The 17,872-nt window shown below is 51.9% G+C and overlaps 1 protein-coding gene and 1 long non-coding RNA gene across 3 annotated transcripts in view; one reads left to right on the top strand and one right to left on the bottom strand.

Moving 5' to 3' along the window:
• Window positions 1-14,711: 14,711 nt before the first annotated feature.
• Window positions 14,712-17,214, bottom strand: LOC125568339. 2 transcript variants are annotated; one of them, XR_007312253.1, is made up of 3 exons: window positions 17,103-17,214; window positions 16,355-16,491; window positions 14,712-15,496 (listed from the first exon to the last, which is right to left on the bottom strand). It is a non-coding gene; the product is annotated as an uncharacterized LOC125568339 (long non-coding RNA). The 2 variants fall into 2 exon arrangements; XR_007312254.1 differs by lacking the exon at window positions 17,103-17,214 and adding an exon at window positions 16,645-16,733.
• The window catches only part of LOC116615008, a 38,840-nt gene continuing 37,175 nt past the window's right edge, over window positions 16,208-17,872 (top strand). The window contains exons 1-2 of the mRNA XM_048730361.1: window positions 16,208-16,318; window positions 16,419-16,602. The gene's annotated coding sequence lies outside the window, so the exon portion shown is untranslated. The remainder of the gene's footprint in view (window positions 16,319-16,418; window positions 16,603-17,872) is intronic.

The raw sequence follows: 17,872 nt of genomic DNA, 5'->3' as shown, positions 1-17,872 counted from the left end.
TTCATAACACTTTACAACAATCACAGTTCAGGAGAACTCCTGTTTATTTTGGATATGTAGCCAGCAAGCAGTAATCACTACTGCTGAATGACCATTACAATGCAAAACAATCTGACAAGCAGTAAACACTGCTGAATGTCCAATACGATTACAATCTGAAAAAGTGAAATATTATAATCACCTAATTTATATTTACAAGAAGTTAATACTGAGCCGGACACTTAAACCAGAGGTAAAAAAACCTGTGGGAAAAACTCTGGACCTGTTCCCCGAACCAATGCTCAGCATTTCGTGCCCTCGGGCTTAAGGGCCGAAAAAAAAAATATATCAAAAAATTAGCAAAAGTTAATATGGCTTAAACGCTAGAGTGACACTAGCACGTTATGTCCCCCCTTATATACTCGTACCTATACTGCACTTTCTTCATAAATCCACGTGTTATGGGGGGACTGGGTAGTTTCAGTGAAACGGCCTGGGAGGCCCGGATCCCCCCTCCGGGCCTCCCAGCCCCGTCTCTATATATCAGGCAGATAATGTTTCGCGTACATAAACAATCGGCAAAAGCTAATGTAGGCCAAATCGATTTCACGTATATAAACAATCGGCAAAAGTTAATGTAGGCAAAATAGATTTCGCGTACACGAATAATCAATTAGGGCCGCAGGTGTTTCGTGTGCATGAATAATAATTAGGGCTGCAGGTGTTTCGCGTGCATGAATAATTAATTAGGCGTTGGGTTTGCAATTAGACATTCGTATGTCCTGTGGTATACCGAGCGTTCGAAGGATGAGGTACGGAAGGGATTACTGCGGGTGGCTGAAGGCCGGCCACACAAACACGTGCGGCCGAAGGTGCATGGACACCTACTGCAAGGTGCACCTCCAAAGGCTCCGTATGGGCATCCCCCTCGCCGTGCCGTGCAGGATCTGCGGCGTAGGGACTCGGTCGGAGACGCGGTTGTGCCGCCCCTACGGAGCGAATCGTGAAGGGCAGAGGATGCGTGGCGTCGAGAGGCGCGCTCGGAAACGGTTCGCACTCGTCCTGTCTGACATCGCAGCCCGCGGTGCGGTCAATTCGAGACTGGGTGGCGCGGGGCATACCCGAACTCCCAGTTAGAGACTGGGTGGCGCGGGTCATACCCGGGCACTTATCCCGCCGGTTGTGATACGGGCAGTTGGAGATTGGGTGGCACAGGGTATACCCAAACATGGACGCTTATATAGAGGAGATTCTCGATAGCATGCGTGACAAAGATTCGCCCGCCGTACTGGCAGGGCTGGTCCAAAACATCCTGGATGAGGACATCCCTGACGATGTCAAACACAGGCTGCTTAAGCCGCTCGTACCGGAAAAGGTTTGGACGGAGGAGGTCTGGCGCGAGTTCGACCCTCTGCTGCCGCCCAGGCAGCAGAAGGGCCCGGAGAGCTTAGACCCCGAGACGTACTACTCTCTCTTCGTCGGCGGCGCCCATCTTCGGTTCCCAAGCGTGGATGCCACCCTTTACCTGAGCAAAATGGTGAGCCTGGGCCAATGTTTGTGCGAGAGGGGGGTGACGCCTTCGTTAACTGTGTTGTGAGCTATGTTGCCGACTTCTTGAGGAATCGCGGCACCTCGCGCTCCCTTGGTCTAACCAAGACACGAGGCAAGATCCTCGAGCGATTTGACAAGAAGCTGGCCACCACGGGGTGCACCAAAGAAGACCTCTTTGAGATGGAAAGGAAGCTCGGGATAAAGCTGGTAGCCGTGGACGCCCTGGGCAACGTCCTGTGGGACTCGGGGAAGTACGAGAGGGGGTACACACAAATCCGCATCCCTTGCCACAATAACCACGCCTGAACCCCCTGCGATCGCGAGCGTCCACGGCCTAGACTTCGAGGCTGAGAGGGAGCTTCGTTCGCTATGTCAGGGAGAGGCAGCGCCTCGCGCTACCAGTGCCGCCGCAAAAACTCACGAGGCGAAGGTGCGAGAGGTGCTCATCTGCTTCATAAACAGGGCGATCCCCAGAAGCACGAGGGTCTGGCTGTGTGGGCGTGTTATAGTCACGCACGAAGGCAAACTGTACCGGTCGAGACAAGACGGATGGGCTATCGACAGGGCGTTTACAGACGAGACTGGACATGATCCTCAATGGCTCCCTGATGATCACCCAGCCTTCCAAGAGTACATCGAAGCTACGCACCCGATGGGCGGCGCAATAGGGTATCGCTTCAAGAAGTGGACCCAAAGAGAAAACATCAGGCCAACGCCTCCTAAATACAGGGACGTCGGGCGAGCGGCGCAGGTTGAGTCCAAAGTGTGGAATAGCAGGGAAAACTTAGGAGCGCAGCCTCATGCTCACATCGACATGCGTGCGGCGTACCTAGGATGCGAGGACAGTGTCTTCGGCGGCGGCTCGGACGCCATTGATCTGGTACGGAAATACGGCTTCCCTACGAACGTGTATCGTATCGCGGATGTTGCGGGACGGCCATTGAGCGAGGTTCTTCAACTGACCGGGGCCATTCAGTTGACCGAGTGGGGGTTTTCTGAGGCCTGCCACCCCTACACTTCCAGGAGGGTAGGGCAGCACTTGGAACAAAACGAGGGCTGGATCACCACGCCAGAGCTCAAGGACCTGCTAGACTCGGGTGACCTCGCCATGGCCGCGGCGAGGGAGGTGTTGTATAGCGTCGGAAAAAAGGACTCCATCAAGTTCCCCCACTCCGGCCCCGGCGGCGAAGACTCGCAGTGGCGAGATCTCGCTGTCCGTTTCGTAGGCAAGTGCGCTCGCCATGGCGACGAGTCCTCGATCGTAGTCCGCGACCGTGAGGAAGCCGCGTATCTGACAAACCTCCTTGCGGGCACCGACCACTTACTTAACTTCGAGCATGCCGACGGGGCTCATCTGATCCAATACAAAGACGGAGTCCGGCGCTCACAATGGTACCACATCAGGGCCTTCGTCTTGGCGTACAAAAACATAGCGTTGCGACGCATGTTGAGGCGGATCCCTCGCGAAGACGTCCTCCGAGTGTGCACAGATGCCATATACGCAAAGACGGTGCCCAGTGGTGTGAGGCTCGTGGAGCGAAATCCGAGGTATGGAGAGTGGCGCCACAAGAGGCCTGGGTACGAGTGGCGGCCCGAGGCGGCTTGGGGTCCGAAGAGGTCGGGGTGCTTGGCTAGGGAGCCAAGCACTGCGCCGAGTCTGCCGTGCGATCTGGTGGCCGCAACCTCTGCGAGGATGTATCTAGCCGGCCAAGGAGGATCGGGAAGACCGAGTGGGCGGTGAGCATGTTCCGTGGCCGTAACGCTGTGGTGTTCACCCCCGAGAACGACCTCGCCCACGACCATCGCAACAACCCGCGCCTCGATGTGAAGGCTCAAACCTACCACCACTACCTCTACATACCAGCGGAGAAGCCGATAGAGGAGTGGGGGCCTTCCGAGCTGGGGCACAAACTCGACCGTCTTGCAGAATTAATCATCATTGACGAGTGCTGTAAGGTGCAGACTAAAGTGCTACGCGCCATCCTAGGGTATCTCGCCCTGCGGCCGTGTCAGGTAGTGTGTTGTGGCGACTATGGACAGGTCCCGCCCTGGGGAGATAAAGAGGGGCCTCACGATATGCTCAAGGAGTGGACACAAGGGAACATCCGCTGGTTCGAGTCCGACTACCGCTGCCTGTGTGAAGACTGCGGAAAGCCGTACAGTACATGCGACTGCGGCTCTGCCGCCCCCTCCTCCAGGTTCCACGACATAAAGGGTCGGATTTGGTGTCAACCAGACTCCCAACAGCTTGAGGTGTTTCGAGAGGAGTGGGATGGGGTGGCGTTCGACGCGGCGATCGGGCAGGCCCACCCAAGCGATATGTGGGTGTGCTCGACCAACAAGATGGGGGCCCTTGTTCAGCAGCGATTGGTAGAGCACCACAGGAAAAACTACCCCCGACTGCCAGCAACCATCCGCTTTGACCCCGATCCTAGCGTCGCGCATCGTTATCGCAAGCAAGGACGGCCTGTGCCCGTGCCAGGCAAAAGGGGCGAGAAGGTCGACGCGTTCAAAGGCACGGTAGTCGAGGTCCCTCTCGGCGTGGTCCTTAACGGGCTTCCCCTCGAGTGGAAATACGCGGGCTGGGGGACAGTCCACCGGGTGCAGGGCAAGACCATCCATAACCCAAGACGTCTGTTTATCATAGACCACAGCTTAGAGGGCTGGATCACGAATGCTGTGTACACCGGCATCTCCCGCGTGCGGCTCGCCGACCAGATAGTCCGAGTGATCCCCCCCGATGACACCCCAGGTGCCTTGGTTCCCACAGGACTGCAGGCTACGCCCAGTGAAGAGCTCATTATAGCGCGAATCAAGCGATACGCTATAGACGACAGGCAAAAGGGTCGCACGAAGTACACGGGGCCGCACCACGTTCTGACGGTGGACCACGTACTCGGCATGATTGCTGACGCGGAAAAGAAGTGCACGCTCTGTGGCACTCAGCTTCTGCTTCAGGGGTACACCAAGAGTCATCCCCAATGCTTCAGTATCGACCGGCGGGACGACAGTCAGGGTCACTACAAGTGGAATGTCAGACTCACGTGCCTCAGCTGCAATAGAAGGCACAAGCGCTGATCACGCTAGGGTGGCGCTAGCGTGGCGCTAGGGTGACGCTAGCAAGACCAGAGGATTTTTTCGATCGCGCTGGCGTCGCGCTACGCAACTGCGATAGCGTGAAGCCGTGCTTAGAGTACGCCGTGTAATACAACACTGGCTGTCCGGGCTCCATGACCCTCTTTAGTATTGGGTACGCCTTGCTTGTCCACCACGGGTCCGTCGCTCGCCGTCGGCCCTTGTCCTGAAGGTCTTCCTCGTTTACGGCGATGTACACCTCCGTTCCGACCTCCAAGGGGACCTCTAAAGGGGGCTTTTCGGCTTTGAGAGGCACGCGCCTCAGCTTTATGGCGTCCTCAGGCGCAAGGCCAGTCATGCGAGTCTTCGTTGCGTTCATGTCCGAGATGACGATTGGCAGAGCAGTAACCCACTCGCGGTTTGTCTTGCCGGACGCAAGCTCCTTCGAGTACTGCGCACGAAATAGGCGCTGCGCCAGCTGTGGTGCCCAGGCTCAGCCCGTCGGATCTCCACCCCGTGGTCTGTTAGGAGCTTCTTGATAGCACCCTTGAACTCCGTGCCGTCATCAACCTTGAGGACTTTAGGCCATGTGAGAGGTCCCTCGTCGTAGATGCCAGCGAGCTCGCGGGAGACGACGGCCGCGCTCTTAGTCCTCAGTGGGCGGGCGGCTTTATATCGTGAAGCAACGTCAACGACAGTCAGGGCATACTTGTACCCGCGGTCGGTTGGTAAGAATAGCAGGTCCGACTGGTGAATACGGTTTGGTATCTGCTCCGAGAAGTGGGCGTAGGTAGTCGGAGGAGGGGGCGTCTGTGTGTAGCCCCCGACGGGCTGCGAGCTTACCCACCTGCGCGCTCGATCTATGGAGGCTGAGCCCTTGGGAAGTTTGGCATGCAGGGCGGTCACTCCCTGGAAACCACCTCTGGCGTAGTATATAGGACGAAGGAGCGCATCGAGCTCTTCGTCGGACTTGCGGTTGCCGTTCCGGCGGGCCATTACGTGCGTATCGCGACGGGGGAATCAGTCTCCAAAAGGCGGATGCCGTCTGCTTAGCCTTCGGCGTACGTATACGTACGTATACGCGCAGCATGGAAAAAGGCCGCCTAGGCGCATACGTACGTATATGCGTTTCGACGGCAGCTGCATCACAGCAAGCGGCTAGCTGCGTAGCCGATGGCGAGAGCGCCGGCGCCTATGTACGCCAACTCGGCGTTCTTCTGCGTTTTGCTGGGGACGTAGTAGTCGGACAGCTCGGGGGCCCGCATCGACTCCAGGGAGGTCTGGTTGTAGAGTTTGAGCGCGTAGTCGGTGTCGGTGAAGTTCTGCTTTGCGAGGGACCCTCTCTCGCAACTTTGAGCTTGCCAATCGAGGATTTTTTGTCGCCACTGTTGGTAGCGTCCATAGTCTTGTTGGTATTTCTCTAGGGCCTTGTCGTGCCTCTCCTTCTTGGCTAAGGCGGGGCTCTCATCGTTCGACAGGAACTTTGCGAGGTAGTTCCCACCAACGATTGCAGTCGCGTTTAGGACGGCGCCGCCAACCAAAATCGCGATAGAGGCCATGTCTATGCGAAGCACACTCCACGCGCTGTGTGTATGCGCAAGGCACGCACGAGTCTAGCACACGGCCTACATGTACCACAGTACACTACATGGGCAGGATCTTCTGGTCCTCAAGGTAACCCTTCAAAGCGACAGCACCTGCGACGGCGGCAGTCATTTTTGCGTAGTTCATGGCGTTCGCGGAGGGATCTTTGGTGAAGTTCTCGCGTAAGACCTTGCGCCCAACCCAGTCAATACCGGCGACGAGGCCGGTTATGACTGCGGCGTCGGTGATGGTCTTTGTAATCTTGCTCTGCTGCGTCGTCGACATCGTGCGGATTTGGGTGGGGCCCTCGTGTCTAAATGTCTGCTTACTCCATGGATAACAGCCGAGACCCGTGAGCGCGAAGCGCTGTCGCCGGAGCGCGCTCCTTGGTCTGCTGTGCGGCCGCCAGCGGCGGCCTTGCGGGCGAATTCCCGCCGTCGGCCGCTGCGTGCGGATCGGTAGCTCGCTGGTTAACACTCGCTGGTGTGCGCGTGAACGCGGCAGCTAGCTCCCGCCTACGTGTGTAGAGGCCGATCTATGACACTAGAAGACCAGCGAGCCCGATGACCGAGCTGGCCGACCAGGCAGAGTTGCTCTCCGGGGCAGGTGTGTGTGCCAAAGGCATGCCAGCGCTTGCCGTTCCGGAGGCGGCATCGTCGGCGCGCAAGCCCTGCGGCTCGCTCGGCCCCGGGGCCACCGGCAGCTGCTGCGCAGCGGCGACACGAAGCGACTCTTTCTTCGCTCTGTTGATTCGGTTCCACTTTGCCAAGCGCCTTCCGGCTTCGACCCGTCCAGGGTGAGGTCGGGTCGCGGGCGGTTCGGGGCTCGTGATTCGCGCGCCGCTGCCGTCCCGGCAGCCACAGGCGCGCGTGCAGGTTCTTTATGCCGTTTGCCAGGTTCTTGAGCAAGTTGTTCGTCAGGCTGGGCACTAGTACTTCCTTGAGGTTCCTCCATCTGCGTCGACGTGCGAACACGCGGTGTCAACTACTTGGTACCAAGTGGTAGGAGAAGTGGCGAGCTTTCAAATGAGCGTCTACTCTGGGATGGCGGGCTCGACACTGTCCGCGGCTGCTACCTCGCGTTGGCTCCGCGCGTCAGCGCTTGCCGTTCCGGTGTCGGCACGACAGTCCACGTGACGCGCTATGTGTAACGCCCCGGCGGCTAACGCCATCAAACGACCGCGGCGTAGAGCCAGGCTTCCGCACAATATGCGGAGCTCGTTGTTGACGATGTAGTCGGGCACTAGGTCATTGTGAAGATCGACCACACTGTCTATCGGCAGCGCCATGCCTACTAGCTTGGTCGTAAGCTTCAGAAAGCTGTCTGCCAGGGCGTCTGTAGTCCGGCTGGCTAGAGCGGTCTCGTATCGCCTCTGGTACTTCCTCACCTCCTCGGCGCTCATGCGTTTAACGTCGTCGTGAGTCAGGGCCTTGCCTACCATTTCTCTCGACTTCCCCGAGGCTACGAGAATCGCGAGCTCCTCCCTCGCGTCTGCTATCTCAGTTTGCTCACATCCGGTTGCCGCCCCGGCAGGATGCGTCGAGCAGTCCAACGACTCGACGGCCGGGAGGCCTGCTGCGTCCCCCTCAAGAAGACTCTCAAAGTATTCGTCGCTCATCATGCCGTGGCTTAGGTGCATATACGTTATGCCCTAGGGCGGTGGTTACCGTTCGACTAGGGCGATGGTATAAGGGTGACGCAAGCAAAACTCTAACTTCGAGAACTCTTTCGTCTTGAGGGCCTTCATGTATCTTCTCTTCGGAGAGCTCCGCGCCGTAGTCATGCAGGATAGGTTTCATGTCCGCCTTGCTCGGGGTATAGAAGACCACCAGGGCCGCGATGTTCTCGCGGAACGGCTTCGTGATGCTGGTGAGCTGCTGTGTGATCACCCACACGCTAATACCCACGTGGCGCGCGCTGAACGCCAAGTTGACGAGCTGGTCAGAGCGCCTCTTAACGTCTTTCGAGGCCGCACAGTCGTCGATGATTAGCGTATTAGTGCCTTCGAAGAGAGTGGAGACAAACCTCAGCAGTATGTCGATCTGACCCGCCTCAGGTGCGATGACAAACAGACGATTGTCGCTCTCGCCGAAGCCGTCGTATGTTTTGTTGTAGACAAAGGTAGGGCACACGAGTACGATGTAGTCAAACTTGCCCCGGAAAGGGCCGCGCAGTCGGTCCACTACGAATTGGGTCTTCCCGCATGACGTCGGGCCCACGATGAGAGCGTTAAATGGGACGTTTTTCGGGTCCATACCGCTCCGGCGTATGTGCTCAGTATTGTATGAACTCTAGCTGTCCGTTCATAAGGTTCATCTGGGCGTCGGCCACTACAAACACGTGACAGTTTACGCTACCCGAGCCGCCTGCCGTGCGTTTTATCTCGAGGTGCACACCGTCGCGGGTGTTGACCAATCGGAGACCACCCCCATGGGTGGTCTCCGATTGCACTGTCGTCCGTCGTTCGAAGGTCGATCCACAGAGCAAACTTGTTATCGCCATAGAACGACTCGGGGCCGATTGCCGGGGCGGCGGGCGCTCCGCTGTGCCCCCCCGGGGAGGGGCGGACGAACCGCCTTTTCGCCTCCCTCCAGAAATCCGTGGGGCGCAGGCCCTGGCTGAAGACTTTGTTTGGCGTGCCGTCGATTGTAACGCGAACGCTATTGATGTCGGGGTACACGAACCTCTCAGAGTCGCGAGTCCCTGCCGTGTATGGCTCCACGAAGAGGAGCAGCAGACCACTCATAGACCTTCGCGGCAGGTTGACACTCTCGTTGATTATGCTGTCCGTCCCTTTGCTAATCACGAAGGTCATGTGAAGGTTCACTTGCTCGTAGAAGAACGTTGTGCCGTTGTGGTAGGCGGCGGCTGCAGACCGGGCGAGGTTGTCGTCCCTCAGGCTTTCGTACTCCAGCTCTAGATTTTTGATGCCATAGGACAATTTGGTGGCATCAGTTCCGACTACTACCTGGTCAGCCGATGCGAACGCCGTGGTCCGTCAGCAGAGAATGGTCTAGCGGGATGGTGTACCTCGCCTCGTGGGTGGCGCTTAAAGCGTTCTCCTCGCCAGTTTTGGCGCGAAGCTTGCGCATGTTTTCTGACTGTTTGCCCTGCTCCAGGCGGTCCTCTCTCGACCTTGGACAGGTAAAGCTCCTCATACGTCTTGAAGACGTCGTAGCGGTTGGTGTCCTGGAGCGTTTCTCCTGCAAACGTGATTTTCAGGCGGCTCACGAGATTTCGGCCGACGTTGTTAACGACGGTATTATTCGCATGGCCTGAGACGGAGAGTTCGAGACCGACCCTCATGGAGCCAGGCACGAGCGTGACGCCTTCCGATAGCTTTGGGACCGCCACATATAGCGTCTCCTCTGGGGAGGCCGTCGACGGGTTGAGAGTGACCCGGTGAACAGTTCTCTCGGCTTTCAACCCCAGAGGGATTCTGGGTGTTCGCTGGGGGTCGAGTTTATCGCTGACTGACATCGTATAAGCGTATGCACATAAAGTACGAAGTCGCGTGGCTATGGTGCGGACTGTTAGACATGTCTAACATAGCATAGCACGAGTTATGCGCGCGCATCATGGGTGATGTTGACGTTGACATTGACGATACCTTGCCGGGCGCGTCCGCCGATCGCGGGGAGGGGGACGACGAGACGACGCCCCTCATCCCGTTTGACCCCGACGATGGGGAGTCGATCCCAATGACGAGCACGTCATCGCGTATGCATGCTGCGCATAGCATGGCTACTCGAAGCGCAACGCAAACCGCCGGAACGGCAAGCGCTGAAACCTCGTTCATCACAGAGGGTGCAGCGACAAGACTCGGTCTCCAGTTCCTCAGGGAGGAATACACAAACCTTAACGAGAATCTGCTACGGTTCCAGTCAGACCGGAGGGGAAAGACGCTAATACAGGTTCGCAACCTCGACAAAGGAGGTTGGTCTAAACCAAGACAGCTGTTCAACGAGGACGGGGGCGTCCGACGGGAAGTTGCAAATCAAAGAGGCTTCAAGCTGGCGATGGGGTCCGTGGCAGAGGTAGACGCGGTCATCCAGGAGAACACAGAACGGATCCAAGAGCTGCAAGGGGTGGTAGCCACAGACAGGGAGACCATCGACGACCCTAACTTGTCAGAGAGTAGCCGCCAAGAGGCCCGTGAGCGCAACGAGAAGAGGCTGTCCGAGATTGACGAACTAGAACGCGAAAACCGAGAGCTCGAGAACCAAAAGCCGCTAAGAGAGCGCATCAAAGCCATCTTCAAAAAGTACGGCTTTACCGGAACAAGTAATACGCCGCGGCCACCACGAGCACCGACAACCCCACCTTGAGGGCGGTGTGGTCACTTTTCTCGCCAGACAGGGTAGGGGCCGCGCCCTCCGCGTGCACTTTCGCAGGGGCGCTTTGCCGCCGGGGCGGCGCGTGGTCAGTCGCGTGTTGCACCCTAGGATGCCCACCGGCCATGTTATGAGCACCGACTGGCTTTGTCTCGGTGTTGATCGCGTTTGCGCCGAGCTTCATGGAGTCCGTGGCTTTCTGCAGCTTATTGTTGTAGCCCACGACGCTTTGCGTGTTTATCACCAGATCGCTCGGCATCAGCCACACACCTGGTGCAACCGCAAGACTCAGTCTCACCTTGGCCTCCTGCACGGCTAACTGGTACCTTTGCACGCTTTGAGCGATGTCGTTTTCTATGATCGCGTCTTCGAGCAGCTCCGTGAACTCCGCCTGCGCCTCCATGGCCGGCCCACCGGCCCCTGCGATGGAGGAACAGACGTTTATCTGCGCGCCAAGCACTGTGTAGACGAACGCCTCGACCGAGCGGTCGAGTCTTCCTAGCCCTGCTTTTGTCAGCCCCTCGCCTTTGGGAGGCGCAAACCAGCTATATTGCACACCCCCGTGGTCGTCGTTGCGTATGTAACCCACCTGCTTCCCACTATTGTACGTCCCACTTTCGTCGCTAAACAGATTGAGGTGGCTCGGGTACTCGTCCGCCGCCGTGTCGTAGCAGAGGATCACGTGCACGTTGCGATACCCCTCCTCCGGGTAGAACACAAACACATCGCCTAGCCCATGGTTCCGCCCGCCTTTCCATCGGAAGTCCGGCTTAAGCGGCAAACCGAACTCTATGCATAGACGCTCGAAAGCGGCCTTCTTGTAGGGGTTACCTTTTTGCGCGAACGGGCTGTCGCCAGGCAGGGGGACGCCGAGCTCGTAGAGTTTCTTTCGGGTGGTGAAGTAGACGTGAAACCTTAGAAATCCCCTGATGACAGAGGGGAAGGTGGCGAAAGTGGGGTAAGTTAGGGACACCCCACATCCGGCGGTTGCGCACCAGACCGCAAAGTTGAGTTGCTGTGGCCAGTACCCATAAGAAGGCTCCGATAGCCACCGGCGAGACTCCTTGGCGGACTTGTGCGTGACTACTGTCTCTTTGAATATGTCTCGGACCCTAGTCTTGAATGATTTGTCCACAGCCACGTGTATCTCCAGCTGCGTGAGTAGTGGGGTGATGTCTGAGGCCGTGCTCTCCACGGGGGTCGCGGGTACGGCGTAGAGCAGCTTTTGCGCGAGGGTCAGAGACCTAGGGAAACCTAGGGAAACCGGTTTTTTGGCTTGTTCGGCTATAGCGTGTTTGATATGTTCGGCTATAGAGGCTCCCGCCGCAACTGCCGCCTTCTTCGTCTCCTCCTCCTTCCTTCGGGGGACCTCGTTCAGCATCTGCCAGCCTTCCCAATCCATGCTCAGCCCTATTAAACACGAAGGCGGGCTATGTTCAACACAATGGTGGTCCTACACGCTGAGTTCACCGGAGGTGAACTGACGCTCTTCTTCGGGCAGCCGATAAGGCGCCCGCGCTTTGTGGCGCTCCGGCAGTGCTCGCTGTTTAACAGCTGGTATAATCTCGAGCGGGAGCAGCAGATAACGACTACAGACTCCCTCCCGCCCATCGCTACTCTGCCAGCCGGGCACCACACGGCCGAGTCCATCATGGAAACGATCAACCACGCTAAAAGCCAGATTCTGACCGCGAAGCTGGATCCCCTCACCGGGAAGATCGTGCTCGTGTCCACAGGCATTGTGTTCCTGAACGCCGAGCTTTGCGCACTATTTGGCCTAGAGGCTAAAGACGATCAGATGGGGGGCGGGGGCCTCGTAGTGCCCGTGGGGGATCCCCCACTTGATGTGAATTTGTCGAAAATAGAGGCCATCTACATCTTCTGCGATATCGTAGACCGCACGAAATGCTTCGCCTTAGGCGAGCCTTCAAACGTTCTCGCTTGCCTAGAAACCCGCGGGAGGCCGCACGAGAAAGTCGTCTATAGGCCCGACACCCCCATTTGTGTCGCAGCGTCTTCCTCTGAGTTTGTCTCGAGTATCCGAATATGGGTCAGCGATGACCGCGGTAGACGGATGGACTTTAAGGGCAGGTCTGTTCGCTTCGTATTAGAGCTAACCTAGGCCCGACATAGCAGGCATGGCGAACAGCGACGTTAGCAGCGGTGGCATACACCCCACGCTTCCCAGCGTCTGCCCCCCGCAAACGCCTACCGCTCCGGCAAGCATCGGCGGCGACGCGCAAAGTTTCCGACTCCAGAAAATATGTGACATTCAGGCAGGTCTAGACAATGGGATAACGCATTATCGACTGGTGCGGAAGAAGTATAAGCGCGCCTTTGCCGTTACCCATGCTGTGTCTGTGGCGTACGGCATCGCTGCAGGGGCGCTTTCCAGCGCCGGGCTGGGAGTCTCTTTGAGTGGGATAGGGGATCTGATCGGCGCTCCGCTGGCTGGGGTCGCTGGGCTGATCGGTGTCGTGGGTGCGGGCGCGGGGGTGGTCTCTAGGGGTCTTACGAGCAAGGTGGCTAAACACGAAGACACGGTGGTTTTAGCGGAGAGTAAGAAAAACTCGATCAGCGAGCTGGTCTCTAAGGCTCTGCAAGACGGGTGTATCTCAGACGAAGAGTTTCGGCTAATACTTCAGGAGCAAGAGAGATACAACGCGCTCAAGGCCGCTATCAGAGCTCGACACGGCCTCGCACCGCGTGATAAAAAAAAGCGGGAAAGGGCCCTCCCTAGTGGCACGCGAAAGGATGAAAAAGAGACTGCGAAAAATTCGCGAGGAGTTCGGGAGCGAGGTGTTCGAGTAGAACTCAGGTTTAAACGCCACGAAAGCGGCTTTGAATTTACGGCCGAAAAACGGTCGTTCCACGCTCCGTAGGTTGGCGGCCCTCCTCGTTTTCGCGGCCCCATCGCTATTTGCCCCAAAAAGTCGTGTACGTGTATCATTACATTCCATCGGCACAAATGTATTAATTTTGCGATACAAATATAAGAGCTTGATTCGTATCCGTTAGCTAGTTGAGTTTGACTTCACTGAATGTGTCGCCTATGTGAGACTCAACTCCAGTTATCGATGACTAGTATAGAACACAAAGTACAAAATTGTAGTCAATATTGATGACATATGAAGCCTAATATATAGATTTAGGCACTGCCTAAAAGCGAGGCCAGCTTTATTTGCCACTCTAAACTAGGGTTTTGTCCCCATCCCAACACCCCCCCCTCTCCCCAACCACTAAAAAGACTAAACTTTAGCGAGAGACACACCCAGGGGTATAACAACAGGTTTCTACACTTTGACTATGTTCCAGGTTTCCCAACTCCTAAAATGAGCCCTATCTAAAATACACAAAAATGCATGGCTTATTACTTTTACCTTTTCTATTATTATAAAATTAGTATCTTCCAATTCCTCTAGAAAATACCGTGAACAATGACACCATTAGTAGTTTTTATTGTCAGTACCCAGGATACTATTTGCATTAAAAGAGGGATTTGTGCTCTTTATGTAGAGTTAAACTTGATAGACACCTGATACCGAAAAATATATTTATATTTGCCATTAATAAGATCTCAAAACTAATAAATTTATGTTAGTCTTGTTTTATTGATTGAGTATACTTCAGAGAATCTACAAAAAAATAATTCTTTGGGTTCAGGACCCTCAAAAAAAGGGACCCTCGAGTTTATATGTGATCCTTGAATAAAAAAGAGATGAGTTGATATTATATTTTGCTTTCAAACTGTCTTATCAAGTTTGTAAGAGGGACTATCCTGAAATAAAAATATCATGACTGAGTTTACACAGTCAATACTATAGCAGATAGTGCATAATGTAAGGTATTTTAAGCAAGGGAGAATGTTAGGCTATAGACATGGTGGTATGGGCCGAGGTGTGCTATGGGTGGCTGGTTGTACTTGGTAATAGACGAAGTAGTATGGCTGGTTGGCTGGTTGCTGGCAGGTAATAGATAAAGTAGTATGACTATAGATTTACAAAGAGTGGGATATTACAGACAATTTCATATTCTTTTTTGCACTCGTTACAAATCTATAATCAAACTAAAGGGCCCAAATCTATAATCAAACTAGAGAGCCCAAAATTACATACCCCATAACACCAAGGTTGAAAACTCTCAAACTATACCTGATCCTCAATTCCTAATCCTTTCTATACATTTTTACCAATTAACTCATTAGATACTAAAAACAAATTTTTGATAAATAAAATCCTTTTTCTCTTATCCATCTTCCATCTCTAGCAAACATCCATATATTTTGAAATCCTTTTTATACATTTTTACCAATTAACTCATTAGATACTAAAAACAAATTTTGATAAATGAAATCCTTTTTCTCTTAATCCATCTTTCATCTCTAGCAAACATCCATATATTTTGAAATACAATATTCCAACCCCTCTCCCCTGTCATTACTACATATGAGTAACTCTCTTGAACGATGCTCATGAATAAGTAAAAGCTAATCAGCCATGAATAGGGCCAAGCCATTGAACAAATCCATAGAACAATTTACAAGAAAAAAAAAACCTTTTATTTACCCCTAAGCTTACATACATTCTTTTTTTAAAGAATAAATATTTAAAGGGTACTGGTATCTTCTCTATGTTCTTTTGTCTGTATATATGTATTTTTGAGAATTCGAATGGCTTAATGTTAAATTTATTGGATTCACACTAATGTAAAAGTCTTTACACGGTACCAATAAACTAATCTGTATGTCTGTCTGTCTGTCTGTTAATAATTTTGTTGACAGTTAAGGCTTACTTAATTCAGATTTTAGGGAAGTATCAACACCGCAAGAGCATATTATGTTGGCTATAGGAAAGGAATGTGGGTTGATTGAATATAATAACACTTAACAATAAAAGAATATGAAAAACATTAATTTACATTTGCTTTCAGCCAGCCTACATAATGAATCTGGGTTAATTCCTTGCTTTAACCACCTGAGAAAAAAAATATATCCTTGTCATTTCATATCTATACCAGCTATAAAGATATCCTTGCATTTCATAGCTATACCAGCTATATTATTTCATGTACATAGGCAAGCACTTTTTATATAATAACAGCTTGGTATAAAAGAGACAAGAAAACAAAAACGAATTAATAGGTACCAAAGTAAAAAAAAAAAGAGAAATTAAATCTCAATTAGGATTTTTTTTATAGAGAAGTGATAGAAACACATTTTAGAGCATAAGTATCTTGAAAATAAGATGAAAACTAGAGAGAAAGAAGTACTTTAGATATATTAAACTACTGATTGCGAATATGTTGTTATCTCGAAAACATTCGCTTGTTTCTGAATGTAAATAGCCGGATATAGTTCTCAATGGATTATGCCAAACAGGACATCATTTCTCCAATGCAATTGAGCATTTTTAGCCGCTAAACTCCTCCTTACCTTAGCAATATAAGGCTTTACTTGAAAAAGGAAGACTTTTGAGTAGTTTTTCACGATTCACACAGACATTAACAGACATAGAAAGCCAATAAACTACTTGCAACCAATCAGCGTTCGAAGATTTTCTTTTTTAGCTAATCAAAATCACGGTGGAAGTGGGTGATAAATCAATGACAAGCGGCAAAATCAAAAGCTACGGCCATAAAACGTTTTATTTTGGTGACAACTTTCACATTAATATTAAAGCGAAACACTTGACAAATATAAGAAAATATAACGGAAACTGCTGATTTAATTTGTACGGTCTCTTACATTGAATTCAAATTATCGTGCGGAACAAATGTGTTTTCTTCTTGCCGATGAGGTATTCTCTTGTTAAATAATAATGCAATAACATTACCTTTCTGTTTTGAATTTGCTTCGTGACATCTTAATGAGAATAGTAATGTAGAGCCTCTTTATAGTCCTCTGCTGCTACAATTGAAGAAGAACCCGACGGGAGGCAAACAAGCTCATAGCTTCGGCTGCACGGAGGATCTGTAAGATTTCAAGATTAAGTTTAAAGTCAAACAAGCCAAACGTTCTGGCCACCAGCGTTAAAGCCTTACAGGCTAATACATAGAACTCCTACTAGTAATAGCGTAACAAGTAAGTCCATATACAAAATCAACAGTTTTAATGTCTGAATACTTTGCTTATTTTTGTGATGGATTCGACTAGTCGTATAAACCCGCTCTCGGAGCTTCCATTTTTCACCTTGGACTCCCAGGAGTTTCTTAAGATTACTGGTGGGTGGGTACACCGATCACATCAAATCCTTATTGATAATATAGATTTATTTAAAGATATCATTGTCAGCCCAGAAAACGAAAGGGAGACTCACGATAGCCTATACAATGAGAACATAGAATCGCAATATTATTCAATCAAACGCTCTGGAAATCTCTTCCATGCAAACAAGCACTGCGGCTTTTCTATGATCCATCTGAATATGCGCGGCCTATCGGCGAACTTAACGTCGTTAGAAGATGTTCTTTTGACTGTTAAAAGTGCTCCGGACATAATTGCGATTTCAGAAACAAAACTTACAGATAATAATGTTTATAACATTAATATTCCAGGTTATGTTTTTGTGAATACAAACTTACCGACTAATGCAGGCGGAGTCGGGATTTACATATCGCATGAATTAGATTTCATTAGAAGGCGTGATTTAGAAATAGCTGAGGGCGGCATTGAATCTTGTTGGATTGAAATAACAAGGGCCAAAAGTTCATAATATGCTGCAAGAGATTTTAGATAACTCCAACAAAAGGGGTAAAGAGACTTTTGTTCTAAGCGATGCGAACATAGACCTTTTACACTACAATAGAGACACACAAACAACAGATTATTTAGATATGCTATTTGATTTGGGTTTCATGCCATTTATCACGAAGCCCACAAGAATTACCGATCACAGCGCAACCCTTATCGACCATATTTATACCAATGTACCGCAAAAAATTGCTAAGGCGGGGATATGTTTAGTAGGTATCACTGATCATTTGCCTGTTTTTTGTACAGTCACAAATAAACTTCCCTTGCGTAAGGACAATAAGTACTTCCGTGATTTCTCGCATTTTGACAATGACTTGTTTATAAGCAATCTTGGGTTAATTGATTTTCAACAATTTGTAACTGACGATGTTAATGATAGCATTAATAAAGTAATCAGTGCGCTGCAATCTCTAACGGATAAACATGCACCGTTACGTAAACGAACCAATAAACAAATTAAACAGCAAGCAAAACCATGGCTTACTAAGGCAGTACTTAATTCGATAAAACAAAGGCAAAAACTTTTCATAACGCACTTTCTCAGTAACGATTCGAGTAAAGTTAGATTCTATAAAATCTACAACAACAAATTAAATCG

The sequence above is a fragment of the Nematostella vectensis genome, chromosome 7, assembly GCF_932526225.1.
Source record: "Nematostella vectensis chromosome 7, jaNemVect1.1, whole genome shotgun sequence".
In the NCBI taxonomy this organism is placed as follows: Eukaryota; Metazoa; Cnidaria; class Anthozoa; order Actiniaria; family Edwardsiidae; genus Nematostella; species Nematostella vectensis.
The sequence above is the reverse complement of the archived record's forward strand: the minus strand, read 5'-3'. Positions and strand labels throughout refer to the sequence as shown.